General features: G+C 29.5%; 1 protein-coding gene across 7 annotated transcripts in view; it reads left to right on the top strand.

Annotated features, from left to right (window-relative positions):
• The window catches only part of LOC145291555 (protein kinase C iota type-like), a 355,461-nt gene that overhangs the window by 289,442 nt on the left and 49,741 nt on the right, over positions 1 to 16,278 (top strand). The window lies entirely within an intron of this gene.

Here is a 16,278-nt window from a genome sequence, read left to right as displayed (position 1 = left end):
TAGGTATGATGTCTATTTTTATGTATAGTATTCTCTAAAATGTGTGTAGAAAAAGTAAAAAATATTATTTTAAAAGAAAAGCAAACTTTTCCAGTGCTTTTTATTAGATCTTTAGAACTAATTGCTCTAAAATTCGGTACAAGTTAGAAGTCGCTTGGTGTCAGTATTCACCATTTCTATTCCAACTTTCTTTGCATGCACATGTTTGAGGTTTACAAAAAAAAAAACACTGAAAATCAGTTTATTCTAATGCTGATGAACACGAACTTTAAAATATCTAATCAATCCATCTCCTATTAACAATATTAGCTAAACAATATCTTCGGAGACATTTTACTGAAGTGAACCCATTTTTATTGACTCTTTTTTTTTTATTATTTCTTAGTGGTTCTCAGGTAATGGAAAAGTTTCTGTAGTTTTAAATTGTTTTCTGGGTTCTTGTCCAGAATTTTCTCCTATATTAAAAAACAAAAATAAAGAAAAATCTGTATGATGTACATGCCAGTGATTAAATAAAAATATCATATCCTAAAAATCATGTAAATTGATCAAGTAATTTTATATAAAATGATTTTTGTGGATACATAATTTTATTAAACATTTGAATAATAGTAAGCACAATGTCATTATTATTAATTATTGAGGTATTTTTTATGTATAGTTACAACATTTGTTATTAAAGAAGAAAAAGTGTGATAACAAACAGAAACTAAAATACGCTTCAATAATCTATTTAAAAAACAAAACAAAAGGGAAATAACTCAACAGCAATCTAAACTTGAGATTTGTAATGCCTACAAATTTCCATTTTCTTTTAAAAATGAAATTACTTGATTAATTTTGATAATTTTTGGAATATATTTTCAGTTTGTTACAAGTACATCGTACAGATTTTTCTTTATTTTTGTTTTTTAATATAGGGGAAATTCTGGACAAGAACCGTTTTCTTTTGGTTTTTCTGTTGGATTATTATGCATATTTTCCAATTCTAGATATTTTAAAAATTCTTACTGCCCTTTCATTTATTTAAGGTAAAATAAAATTTTAAATATAAAGAAAAAACAAATAGTCTTTTTTGGTGATATTAGGAATAATACGTCTACTTTTTATCTTGTCTATTCTCAGCAGTTTTTCTATTTTTTATTTAAGTTTTTACTTCTACAATGTTGTTTTTTTTGTTTAAGGAATCATAACAATTAAAAATTCATATTTTTAGAATTAATATAAGCAGAAGATACTATTATCCCAGACGATATAAGATAACATTTCCGTATACTTAGTCAAGTTAAACGAAAAACATGATGTTCATAAGAGGCAACTTTAGAAGACGTCAATTATTTAAGGATGCCATTAAAATATAATTTTGTACAAAGATTTCTTGAAACTTATATAATGCTTACAATGACTGAATGCAAGTGTGTGTGTGAAAACAATCTCAGTTTTTGTTTTTTTTCTTGTACATTATTTTATTTAGACAAAAATTAAAATCCTTACTCTCTTGAGTTACTTAATGAATCGATGCTTACATTTAGTCTCAAGAGACAATGAATAACCCCTGTAGGGGTAGCTGCATGAGTAATTGTGAGGCAAGGGTTGCGCACTCCCAACCACATCTTTCCTGAATCGGCTCTGCTTAAGTTCAATGGCAAGAAAAAATGCTAGACAATTGGAATCAATGCCGAGATAAGCAGAGAGCACATACAGCATCTGGAATCCCCAAATGGTCACCCATTTTAGTACTGACTAGGCTTGGCATTACTTAACTTTGGTGATCTAACAGAAACCAATGTTTCAACATAATTATGCTACATACTTTGTTTCAATATAACTCATATCACAGACAATGTAAAATCAAATTCTTGTGCCTAAAAATATAAGAAATATATAAAGTGTGTGGTTTGTGGTGACTTAGTGAATATAAACATCATTATAGACTCTGGTCCTATCGGATCAGGCTGTCTGCAGATATCGGCATCCTGACTTAAATGCAGCAAACATTGATGTTATTGTTTTGCTTTTTTTTCCCCTTTGCAAACTCAATGTTCTGCAAAGCCAAAATCGTTAATTTTCTTCTGCAAAACAACCAAACCAAACATGTACATTATTCATGAATAGTCAAATGCAGAGTTATCTCCTCTTGTTTAACAGTCATCAAAATTGGAAAATCTTAAATGGAACAAACTATTTTTTAAAGTTTTTAACTGAAGTAAAAATTGGGATTATTTTAATCAGTTGAATATGATTGTGTGGTCACAGTCAGAAATGTTGTCTGCTGTATATGCAAGTTTATTCTTGCATATAGTCACTATATACATAGTCGCTTTGATTTTGAAGCATTATATTAAAGATTGTATGTGTATTTTTGTAAGTGTATAAAGCAATTCCAATGTTTACATCTAACTATTACATCTATTGTTACATCATTGGCAATGTAAAATCAAATTTTTGTGCTTAAAGATATAAGAAATATAAAGTGTGAGTTTGTGGTGACTGAATTGAGAAGTGATCCCTATCAACGTTAAAAATGGATGAAAATACTTTGAGTTCACATGTTCCTATGAAAATTTCCTTTTCTTTTGAAAGTGATGACGAAAGTGATGACGAAAGTGAACTTCAACGAACTGGAGAAAGAAAGAGTGTAACAATTAGAGCCATTCACTTTTTAGCTTTCGTAAGAATTACTTCTCGATTTAGTTGCTTCAAGTTTCACAACTCAAAATTATGAATTTCTTCACATTTAAGAAAATTGCTTTACCGAAAACAATAGTATGAAAATTGTAGGTGTTAATGTAATTTTTTTTTTTTTTTTTTTTTTTTTTTTTTTTAAATTTAATCATGTTTTTTATATAAAATGAATCTGAAACGTTTTATGAATATCTGGACGTTGAATATATTTAAGAATTTGTGTGTGTGTGGGGTCTTTTGCCTTTGTTTCGTTCATTTTTATGTTTTCTATGGACAACATTTATACTAATTGTTCTTTGATTATACCCTTGTGTGTTCACATATCTGACAGTTATATAAATAAATATATATATATATATATATATATTTTATTTAAAAAATATATATATATGCTCTGCAATAGTATTGAGCACCAGTTCTGCTATATATATATATATATATATATATATATATATATATATATATATATATATATATATATCTGTGAAAATGTGTGTGTGTCTGTCTGTGTACATTTCCCTACACAAAACTCTGTAATTTTCAGGCTATAGACTCAAAATTTGATATACAGGATATTGAGATTTGGGAAAATTTTTGTAATCCGTTTTCGGCCAAAAATTTGGCTGTTAAGGGGTCAAAGTTCAACAATTTGACCTTTGCGAACTCTACCAAACTCCTCCGGCAATTTTGGGTATAAACAATTGAAATTTTAGATACAGATTCCTTGAACATGGATCTAACTTTTAATAACTTGATTTGAGCCCAAAACAAATGTTAAGAGGTCATAATAGGGGTCAAAGTTTTTTAAAATTTGACCTCTGCGGTCGCTATAAAATTACTCAGGCAATTTCTGGTCTAAACATTTGAAATTTTACATAAAGTGTATTCAGAGATAAGACAAGCTTTTTAATCAGTTTGGGTCGAAAATTTGAGCTACCAATATATAAATGTATGTATGTATGTATGTTTGCATGTCTGTCTAAAACTTTCGACATAGGCGACAGATTTCAGAAGATCAGTATCGTTTTGAAGCTCGACCCTTCAGACAACAAATACTGAAAAATTAGCTAAAAACATTAATTTCTTCACCCTCAACTGGGCACTTTTCTACAGGGAGGGGTCGCTTTTTTCGCCAATATTTTCGTAAGCCATTCCCTCTTTTCGATTGTCTAGCCTTAATTTAAACCTATGTCACTTCCGGTTTGGCGGTGGTTGTAACAGCAAAGATGTCACGTTTTTCTCCCGTTCTTTTCCTCCTTTGCGGTACGGGTTCGAGCCTGTCTTCCTACTACCACTTTTTTTTTTTTGTTTAACATACACCTCCAAACACCCGGGCAACGCCGGGCGCCCATGCTAGTATGTATGTATATATATATATGTATATATATATATATATAAAGCTTAGTATACGTAGATTTTTTGAAAATTTACTGGTTTGGCAATATTTTGCCTTCAGTTTCATCCTGCTCTGCAAATTGCTTGGAGATGGAGAGGGGGCATGTGAGATTTAAAATATTTATTGACTCAATTTTTTTAAGATGAAATGCATATTTTGGCTTTTAAATGTTGAATTAAGATTGAGCATTTTTTTTTTTTTTTTTTAAATCCAACTAAAACCATAAACATTTATTTCATACAAAGTTTACTTAAAGATTTTCTAATGTGGGTAAAATTGTGAATTTGTAAAATCATGCCACTTTTTAGTATATAAAAACAAAACTTACTTCCAAATTGCAGTGATTTTTGCTTTATTTTCAATTTTTTTGCTGTTTTTTTAATTTTATTTTATTTTTATTTTATTAAAGATTTACTGATGGTACAGATTTTTTTTCAAGGGCGGATTTTGTCACATTTAGCTTTCTTGAGGAAGCAAATAAATACCAATAAAATCCGCATGTTTGTGTTTTGACATTTTTTTGCCGTTGTTTCTTTTCTTCAAATCTAATTGATGTTCGCTTCAGTTTCGCTTTCATGAACTCATTGTTTCTAATTATAGTTTAAGATCATTTCTATTTTATTTGTATTTTTGGTGCAAGAATGGAAACGGTACTCCCACCCCACCTCTGTAATTTTTATTTTCATCTTATTTTTATAGTAGAATATTATCCAGTGGTCACTAATCTACAAGATTATCCAAAAAATACAAAAAACAATTAAATATTGAACATTTTTTTAATGGGTGCTTCATTTCTAATACAATATTCTAGTAAATCAATCTCCCATTTTGGAAGCATCAAGTTTTTTTTCAGCTAAATTTCGCAAATTAAGCCTGTTTTAACCTTTTTGAGGTCAAACTGCTTTTAAAAAAGGCTAAATTCATGAAATTTAGCTAAAAAAAAAGTTGATGCTTCCAAAACGGAGAATTGATTTACTAGAATGTTGTATTAGAAACAGAGCACCCCTTTAAAAATGTTAAATATTGAATTTTTTTATAGTCTGGCAGAGTGACCATTTGATAATAATCTGCTGAAAAAAAATGAAAATAAAAAGAATACGGGGGGGGGGTACCACTTCCGTACGTGTGCCATATTTTTTATTTCAATAAGTTTTGACTTTGTAAAGTTAAAATAATAAGAATGTACACAAGGGAGACTACTAATGACTTTTTTTTCACTGAAAATACTTAACATTGTAAAATAAACGGTGAATAATATTAACATTGTTAAAATGGTAATAACTTGGATGATTCATAATGATAAATAATGAGATAAGGAAGTTAGTTCTAATAAGAAAAGACTTAAAATATGGGAGAAATATAAAAACCTGAGCATTTAGCACAACTTTATTGCCAGGACTAACAAAATGGTCATATTTATTCACATATCGTGTGATCATATATGCCACATGGGCGTTGAAGTCCTACCTAACTAATATTCCGGGTGAACCAAGTGCAAAAGAGATCCAGACAATTGCACTTAAGGGAACAGCAAGGATACTAAAAAGAGCTCTCGGTTGGTTTCGATAAAAAGCAGGGAAATGTTGGCAGCTGGTTTGGCTACCCCATATCCAGCATTACAATCTTCAAAGAAAGAAAATGAAAAAAATGGAAAAAAAAGGGATATCTACAGTGCAGTGACAAGGCTAACTTAAGTGTACTGTTGATTATTCAGACGCCTCCACTCACACTGTGTATACACATAAAAAAAAACAACAAAAAAACATAAATTTATAAGACCAGTTCTGTTGACATGCTGTAAGTCTTTCCTCTGTTCAGACTCGTTTTAATGCTGACATGCTTTAGGGATAAGATCTTAGCAAATTTACTATTATATAAGAGGAACTTTGTGAGTTTTTTTCCCTATAGAGTCTGAAACAGCTGGGCCAATTTTTCTTAGAAATTTCAGACGGAAGTACTTGATGTGTTTTAGGTTTTGTATTGGAATGTGTCTGATAAATATCGATAATCGAAAAAAATCTGATTAAAGAAGGAAATCCGATTTTGAGAAAAATGACCACTTTTATCCAACCCAACATCACAAGTGCATTTGAGAAGTTTTATCAGCATACAAGCAGAAAAACCCAGCTTATAAAATCAACTGTAGATTCTTTTATAAGATAGGGGCGCATTCGAAACTAATGTTTCTTTTTAGAATGCAGTTGAACTATGATACTTTATTTTTGTACGTTTAACTTTGAGTGATTACGTAAAAATAATTTCATAAAATGAAAAATTGGTTCTTTGATCAGACAGGCATGTTCAAAATGAATGTTTCTATTTAGAGCACAATTAAACCCTGATACTTGACTTTTGCATTGTTTAAAATGCACAAGTCAAGTATCATGGCTCAGTTGTGAAGCCATTATTTGCAGATAATTTTATAAAATCAACAGTAGATTCTCTACAGTGCAATGTATTGTGGACTAAGTCACTGCAGAGAGGCATGTGCAGTTTCCTTCCGGTACACAAGGAGGTGGGGGTCCCTAACTAGAGCAGGCAATCAATCGATCTAATTAAAAATGGGGGATTTCACCGATTTTGATATGGAGGGTGGAACATTTGTTGATCCTCATTCAATCTCGGACAATGTCGGGTATCCTTGCTAGTATTTAGTAAGTCCATCTTTCATTATATCTGAGTATTAGGAAGGTTTGATATGTGTGCATATTTTGATGTTATATCTAAGCACAAATTCTGCCATCTATAATATAAATGGCAGTTGTCTGTATGTTTGTATGTCTGGCTAAAACTAAAAAAACAGAAACTACGAAACAAATACCCACAAAGTTCGTATCTTCTTGATTATTATTGCCATGGATGAATAATATTTAAAATTTATGATAAATTGATGTAAATTTCGTCAGCAAGGGGTAGTTTTTCAGCTAGATTATGCACTAGCTAAAGAGGACTAACTCCTATTTTTTTTTTTTACTCAAGGAATTAATTCCCTTAAGAGTTGTGTGTGTGTCAACAGAGACGATTAGGCTGGATGGGGAAGAAAGAAGAGGTAGGAAAAAATCGAGTGAGGAGGGGAATAGAAGAAAGATAGAGAAGATATAGTTTTTAATAGAAAGATGTTACACCTTTGCCCCAGATAATGCCAGGTAGCCCTGCTAGTACTTTATAAGTATTTTTTATTTTTTTATATTATTTGGTCTGATTGGACTATTGTTCTCATCTTGCGTGTTATTTGTGCAACATTTCGTTTGATGTAGCCTTCGACCTTCGTCAGGCATGTTGGTCACCATCTTGAAAAAAGAAGAGTTACTGGCTCCATTCATAGTTTTGTATTCTTGGGGTTGTTTTTCCAAGATGGCGACCAACATGCTTGACGAAGGCTGAAGGCTACATTGACCAAAACGTTGCACAAATAACACTCAAAATGAAAACAATAGTCCGATCCAAACAAATAATAAAAATGATCAGCCCTCATCTAAAAAATTCAGAACTGTATTATTTGTGGTTCTTTTTTGTTTTTGTTTTTCTCTCTTGTTTTTCTATTTTGTTTATATATAACAATGAATAAGAAACCAGTAAACTTTTAAAAATGTATTGATTATACGTCAACTATCAAATGGGAGTAATTGAATTATAACCGATTTTTGTTATATTTAGTTAAAAAAAATTATACTTTGACTACTTGTTATAACCAAAAAATGTATTCACTTTTTTTTTTTCTTTAATAGCATTATACGTGTCTATATTCATTTTATTTTACTTTCACAAAAATGATTTTATTTATTTTATTTTATTTTTTTTTTTTTTTTTGACGATTATAAATTAGTATCTATTGTCATAGATTCTGGATTTTATTTTTTTGTTTTAGATTTTATTTTTTTTGTAACATTCTGGATTTTATTTTAAATTTACCAAAACATTGCCAATATGACATAAGGTTTCAGCCAATGTAACTTTCAACTATCTCTAAGTGGATCATTTTAAACTTGAGAACTGGGAATTTTAAATTGGATCCTGTATTTAGTTTATGAGGACTAACAGAAATTAGCACTTATACTCGTTTATGGTTGGCAGAACAAGAATAATCGACCTCTGTTGATTAAATAAAGAGTTCAGTTCAAAATTTTGTGCAGATTTATGAGTTTGAAAAAACTGCACCTGAAAAAGGTCGGAAGGTACACTTGCCTAAACTCTGAATATATATTTAAAAAAAAAAAAGAGAGAATAATAATCCAAATAATTTGAATGAGAAATTAGTTTGTAGGGTTGTATGAATTGATGTTAAGACTATACAATCTCTTGCCATATTCAGTAACTACTTTAAGTATGAAAGTAGTTACCTGGGTGTTCCAAACATGGTTAGTCCGATGGGGTGTTTATACACACAAATACAAAAATGTTTATAGTGCTATTATTTTGCAAAATATAGTTATCCTGCTGGTTCAGGACATATCTACAATTCCTGTTAAACAGTTTGAATCACCTGTAGCCTGTGGATATTAATATAAAATAATACAATAAAATGAATTATAAAACTAATAATTTTTTTTAAAAATCTTAGATTTAGATCACATTTATTTAAAAATACCCACAGGATACATTGTTATTTTTTAATATGTATGCTGAACACAAAATGTTTCCAGAAATAGCAAGAAAAATGAATATAAGTTCATTACATAAACATTAACTTCCAATCTGATTCACCCCAAAGAAAACTAAGATATAACTGTGCCACACCATGTGTGCTAAAATCTCATAGAGTCAGGAGAGGACTGGGAGGGATGGAAAGAAATCAGTTACCAACTAGGAACTATGAGCACTTGAGCAAAATTGAGGTAACGAAACACCCCATGGGACTAATGCAGTGTTAGGTATGAAGGTAGCCTCTAAGCACAGAGAGATGGGGGGACTCATTAACCAAGTAATTCCTATTTTACTGCAAAACATTTAAAAATGGTTTAAGTAACTAAACAACACAAAATATGATAATTTCATCAAATAAATTAACAAAACATGAAACAAAACTTTATTTAGTTTAAATAAGTTTATGTAGTATAAGAATCATGCTTTTTTTTTCTTTTAAAACCAAGCAAAAACATCCACAGAATCCTGTTGATTCCAATATAGCATTTGTTTAATGCAAAGAAAAACCACTGACAAGTGTTGTCCCATGAAGTGATATACTTAAATATTTGAAGAAATCTAAGAGGTGTACTCACTTTTGTGATATACTGTATATATATATATATATATATATATATATATATATATATATATAATTATAATTATAAACAAATATAGAATTTAAAAAAATCGAGAATAAAGGTACAAAATATTTTCAGTTGAACGATGAACAATATTACAAGAGGATTTGAGACAATGAGTATTTATTTACCTCCTTTTCAGGAGGTTAGACACAAGGTCAAGTATTGGTTTGATAAAAGTGTTTGAGTGAAATGAACTAGATTCTAATTAGGCACACACAGGTTTTCAGTTTGCGTCAGCAACAATCAACCCTAAAAGATGAGCGACAAAACAGAAAACAATTTTATTTAGTTTAAATAAGTTTATGTAGTATAAGGTTCATGCTATTGTTAGAATCATCAGACTGGTTTATGAAAAATGCTGAAAGGTGTCAAGATGCTGAGCACCTTAAACCTAAAAAGAAATCATATAGAAAACATTTGTTTGCTATCATTGGTTTATTATGAATAAAAAAATCATAAAAAAATCTAAAAAGAACAACAACAATGTTTTGTTATCAATTATTTGTTATTCAAAAAAAATATTTATTCATGAAACTTACCCTACAATGATTGATTTTTTTTTTGTCTTGATTTGAATTTTTTCAAAGTTTCATAAAAATTGTCCAATAATTATTCACAAATATTGTTTTCATTTTTCAAGTAATTTTTCATTGAACTTTTGTACTGACAGAAATAATAAATCTTTCATTGAAAAAAATCGGTCAGCATTTGTGTGCAAAAAAAACAAAAAAACTTTGGTTTGGCACCTTTCAGTGTTTTTCATAAACTATGTGGATGATTCTGACGATAATATTATCCTTATACTACATAAGTACAGCCTTTTCTATGAAAAGAAAATTCTTTGGATAAATATATTCATTTAAAAAGAATGTGAAAAGGCACTTAAAATTCAATTTATATTTGATAAATTAAATATTGTTTTAAATATGATCATTTCTGGCGAAAAGACTCTTTTCATTAGAGAGCTACACTACTAATGAATCTAATATATTATTTACTGTTTTTTTTTTTTTGTAATTTTTTTTCATGAATTGAATCAATTAATATAAAATAGGCATTATAAATGTATGAAATAAATGTATGAATTTAATCTAACCCATTTCATCCCATGTCCATTCTCTGTTGATGATTAAAATTGTAAAATAACGAGCAGATGTACACAGCATTAGTTAGGCATCACCTGTGTTGAACAGAACTAATAATTCTCTTGGTTTACTCCATCCTTTATGAGTTAAATAGTACTTTTATAGTTGTTCTTTTAAAAATTCTTTTTAAAAGTAAAACTTTTTTTCAGTAAAAAAAAAAAAAAAATTGTACACAGGGGACTGTTACAGTTAATATTATGTTGAGCAAAATTACTTGAATCATGACTATCCTTTATTATGATAGAAAATAATTTTTTTTTATCTTTTAAAACCAAGCAAAAACATCCACAGGATCCTGTTTATTTCAATATAGCATTTGTTTAATGCAGAGATCAGCCACTGACAACAGATGAATAAATGGATAAACATACTGTCATTTTTGTTTAACGTACATATGAATGACATGAATAAGGTCTATTTAATTGTTGAGTTAATAAAACAAGTAAAAACATTTTAATGAGTAAACAAAAGCTATGAAAATGTCGCTCATAAATATTACATACTATAGCAATATAAAATCTACAGTAAACTAGAAAAAATAATTGATTATGACTTTAACCGCATAAACTAATGCAGTTGAAAACAAAATCAAAAAGGAATATTTCCTTTTATGCCAACAACTGTGCTACCAGGCACAGCTGTCACCTTTATCAGCATTAGATGGCTGTGTTCGATATGATACTTATTTGAAGATCACTGAACTGAATATTACTAACATAGTAAACTTTGTAAGATCATACTCCCAATACTTGTCACATTCACCATTGTTTAAGACTTTGTTTGAATTATTGTAAATACAAAGAAATAAACGTATATATAATGTTTGTTTGACACATTCCATCATATTTTGGGGATAATATAGAACTTTGATAAACTATAAATTACAAAATTAACAGTTGACTTTGATTAAAAAATTAATATTAGAACAAGTATTATAATAAATGATACTGTGGCGCAAGATATGGGTGTGATACTGTGGCGCAAGATATGGGTGTGATACGGTGGCGCAAGATATGGGCGTGGTACTGTGGCGCAAGATATGGGCATGGTACTGTGTTGCAAGATATGGGCATGGTACTGTGCTGCAAGATATGGGCATGGTACTGTGCTGCAAGATATGGGCGTGATACTGTGGCGCAAGATATGGGCGTGATACTGTGGCGCAAGATATGGGCATGGTACTGTGCTGCAAGATATGGGCGTGGTACTGTGCTGCAAGATATGGGCGTGATACTGTGGCGCAAGATTGACATATGATACTGTGATAGAGCATTTACAGTAGACACCAAACTTTAACATATAATAAAACAAAAAAATAATGGCATATTGCTATCCCTTAAATAAATATATAGCGGACTTTAAACTGTATTCCAAAATTAAAGGTAAAGTGTAAAATTTGAAAACGGAAAACTACAATTTTTCATTACCAACTTCAAATCTTTATCATTTCTTCTTTCAGCCTCTCAGAATCTTTTTTTTTTTTGTTTTGATTCCTCTGAACATTTTTTTTTTCTATTCTCAGTATTTTTTTTTGATTGAGTTTATTAATGTGTTTGTAGGCAGTGACAGATCTACACCAGAGTTGGACTCTGACAATGGTTCACTTGGAGTAGACGTAGGAAATAGTAATGTATTCCTCCTGGAAATTTCTTGTGCTTACTACATTAACTGCCAAACCATTTGTCATTGAATTCGTGTGCTGTGCCTGAGGAAGAATTCCTCCAACAACATTAATAGCCTTCTTTTTTTTTGCTCTGGTCGTGCATGTAGTCATTATCATTCTGAACTTAAGGAAGCAAAAGCATCAAACTTCAGTTGCAACATTCAACAAGCTTTGCTTTTCATTTTTGTATTTTTTTCAGTAATAGCTATGTATACATGTAGATATGCAAATAGAAAAATCTTCAAATCTAGAATTATATCCAATTATAAAATTATTAAATAAAGACACGTTTCTTTTATTTCCTTTTTTGCTAGTTGATCTTGCACAATTACAACATGGAATAAAAATGAGTTCTTCTTTAAAATAATCATTAACGAAGACTTATTCTGTCATTTTATTTTTTAAAAACAAGTTTAACATTATTTCCAAATTGTATTAATTAGATTATTGTTCTCATCTTGAGTGTTATTTTCACATTTCAGTCAATGTAATCTCTGACCTTCTTAAGGTATATCTTCTCAAACTCTGATTTCTTGAGTGAAAATAACATTCAAGATGAAAACATAATACAAATTAGCAATGTTCATCCCCAAATTTAAGAAACATTGTTTTCAATTCCAACACTATTAAACAGATGTATTTTATCTTTTTTGATTAACTGAGGATTACAAGATAGAATTAAAAATGAGATTCTTTTGTTTTATTTTTAATTATATACACAGAGAAAAACTTTAGCTTTCTTTTTTTTTCTTAAATTTCAATATACTATATTTTAGGAAGGTTGTTATGACCGAAATGTTGCTATATAAGCAAATAAATGAGTTTAACAATTAAAAAATGACTAATAAACTGCTATTTCATATACAGTATAAAAAAAATTGTATTCAAATATTTTTGGCTGCACATTTGCAGATATGTTTCAGTTCTATCTGGAAACTAGCTAAACCTCTTCAGGCTAACATTTTGGTATTGATGCATAAATGGAAAGGGTAATTTTCTTAAAAAGGTTCTGACACAAACTTACCGAGATTATGTACTCATTTTAGTAAGATCAACATTGTACATAACCAAGTCATAAAACATAAAAGCAGGTTAATTAGTTGTAACAATGCTGGAATGTATAACATCCTGATAATGCATAGCTTGATACTGTAAAGATAAAATCAAAAGAGTGAAATTTTTTGTTGGGGAAAAATCTTTTTCCCTCTCAGATCGAGCACTCTCTGATTACTTTATATTCCACAGTTCACAAAATAACTTTGCTCTTGTTCTTAGAAGCCTAGCAGATATGAAAAAAGTTTTTTATATATGCAAATGGTATTAAATTATGAAAAAGAAATTATAATGAGAATAGAGTTTATATCAATTAAATTCTATTAAAGTTCAGATATCTTGTTTTCTCATCACCAAATCCACATATAATGAGATGACCTCATAACTATTGTAGGTAAAACTTAAGATGCATGGATGAAATGATAAGGGTAGGAGCAATTACATTATATGGGGTTATTCAAAATTACATTATATGGGGTTATTCAAAATTACATTATATGGGGTTATTCAAAATTACATTATATGGGGTTATTCAAAATTACATTATATGGGGTTATTCAAAATTACATTATATGGGGTTATTCAAAAGAATGAACTGATTTTATGCCACATTGCTTTGATTATCAAGCATTCTCATGGAACAAGTCAGTGACCGTTTGAAGGAACTTTTGAATGCCTATCATAGGATTGCTGTAATAACATCATTCCATTGGAAATATTCAATTGTTTGTTTACTCTTAGAATGACGAGTTCTTTACAAAAGGTGTTCTTGAGTTTGCAAAAACTGTTTCAGTTGCCATAATGCAACATCTATTTCAAAGGCAATTAATCCAGTTTTTCTTAAGAACCTTTAACAGTGATTTGAATAGCTTTAAGAGAGGTGTAAAGGAAAAAGTTCAAGATGAGCACGAATTCTGAAAGAACAAGTAATGATAATCCATGGTAGGTTGAGTAGAGTCCATGAAAATCCACAAATCCAAATTGCAAGCTCTCAATCTATCCTGTAATAAGAAGGCGTTTATATTTTGAATCTTACAGACTATGCCTCCCCATATTTTTTTGTTGGGGAGGTGGGGGGGCATAATAAATTGTGTTTATGTTCCACTGCTGATGATCTTATACAGTAATCAACTTGTGATATACTTGTCCATGTCTGGGAGGAGAGGAATTTCTTATCGCATTGATGCTGCTTGTACTGCAAGTTGTGGTCATATTCAACATCAACAAGAATAAAAGTTGATATCAAGTCAAATACTTTTGACTTAACTGGAATTTTTCTATTTTTCCTTATTAAAATATTGTGTAACGAAATCAGTTGATTCTTTTTGAATAATCCTGTATTGTTGAGTTGCAAGTTAAACAAATTTTGAGAGAAAAAAACAAACAATATGGAAAATGAATTTTAATTAATATCTTTATCTCATTGGAAATTTTTCTTATATATTTATATCCATCCAAAACGCTATACAAAAAAAAAAAAAAAACAATCCTATTTCAACATTAAAAGGGAAAAACTAAATCAAAAATTATTGGAGGAAAAAAATAACTGGTTTAAAAAAATCATTTAAAATTTTAATACTTTATCTTTCAAGTTACTGTTTAAAATATACAAATGAAAACAATTTTACATACCTAAGAAATCGCTTAATCTCCATATTAATAAAACTGTGAATATTTCTGTGTACGTTTCATGTCGTTATGTGACTTACATTTTTTATTCTTTAACTTACTACTACTGTGCGAATTTGGTATTGCCCTGAAGTTTTTTTTTTAAATTTATTTTTGTGTTTTTATTAAACTATATGCTAATTGTACTGACCCGGCATTGCCCACAATGTATCACATTCAACTTTTTGTAAATATTTTGATGTTTCATATTTATTCTTTCAATTAAAGCAAATAAAGATTGCTAACTCTTACAAGAAAGTTATTCCTGATTTTATTAAAATAAACTATGGTGAAGTAGACTTATTGCAAATAGCATAGTGCAACAAGATTAAATGAAAATTGGTTAGTCAGAATCAAACTTTGATTGGTGTTAGATTAATTGAATTTTTATTGAAATAAAAAAATGCAATATTGTAAATGACTAAAAAGCAACTTTTGAAAAGTCCTATTTAAAAAAATAATAATTTGACATAATGAAATAAGTTGAGGCAAACTAAACAATGTGACCAGCTCCTTCTGCACTATAGACTGCCATTCTATTCAATCTTGCTGTTCGTCTTTCTATCTTTGAGTATTTCAATGAAGTTGAAGTTTGTCAAGAGTTTTTCAAATTTTAACAATAGTTGTTTTTTAATAAATTCTTGTATAATAAATTATATTTAACTACAGTGCACATTTTTACGCCCTCTCACATAGTAGCAGTTCTACATGCCAATAATTTATACCAGCTAGAATTTTTATATATGATACTACCACTACTATTATTCATATCTCTAAATGAATAAATGCCAAAGTTGGGATTCATTTCTCTTACTAACAGTGAGGTCAAATTAATTCAAGTTTACACAATAACAGCACCCTATCAGCTTTTTATATTGCTTATGTATATGTCATTGCCGTAGTAAAGTTAACTAATTTGCATATTGCTGTGCAAAATGATACTTTATTAATTAACTCTACTTTGTTATTGTTTTTTTTTTTTTTTTTAATTCAATGATTAGCTTGATTTTTATATAACAAATAGTTCATATTATTTGGATTATTCTGTTATCATCTAAAATAATTCACAATTGCATTTTGAGTGCTGCCCGCACTGAGGTTTGACCTCCAACCTCCAAAGAGTGTAACTTACAACTTCATTTACCAAGTACTTTATCCACTACGCCATAGGTTCTTGCAAGTAGTAAAATTCAAAGTTACACTCTTCTGGGGGTTGAAAGTTCACTCTTCAGTGTGGGCGACACTCAAAATACAATTGCGAATTACTTAAGACTTCGATCCAGTCATGGTTGATGGAACGAGAACATACTAATTCTGTGGATTAAATAAGATTCTGTTCAAAATTTTGTACAGATTTTCGAGTTTGACAAAAAATATTCCAGATTTCAACAATATACACCT

Source organism: Euprymna scolopes, chromosome 2, assembly GCF_053919585.1.
Source record: "Euprymna scolopes isolate OS-2025 chromosome 2, ASM5391958v1, whole genome shotgun sequence".
Classification (NCBI taxonomy): Eukaryota; Metazoa; Mollusca; class Cephalopoda; order Sepiida; family Sepiolidae; genus Euprymna; species Euprymna scolopes.
Note: the sequence above shows the minus strand (reverse complement) of the source record. Positions and strands in the feature narration are given on the sequence as shown.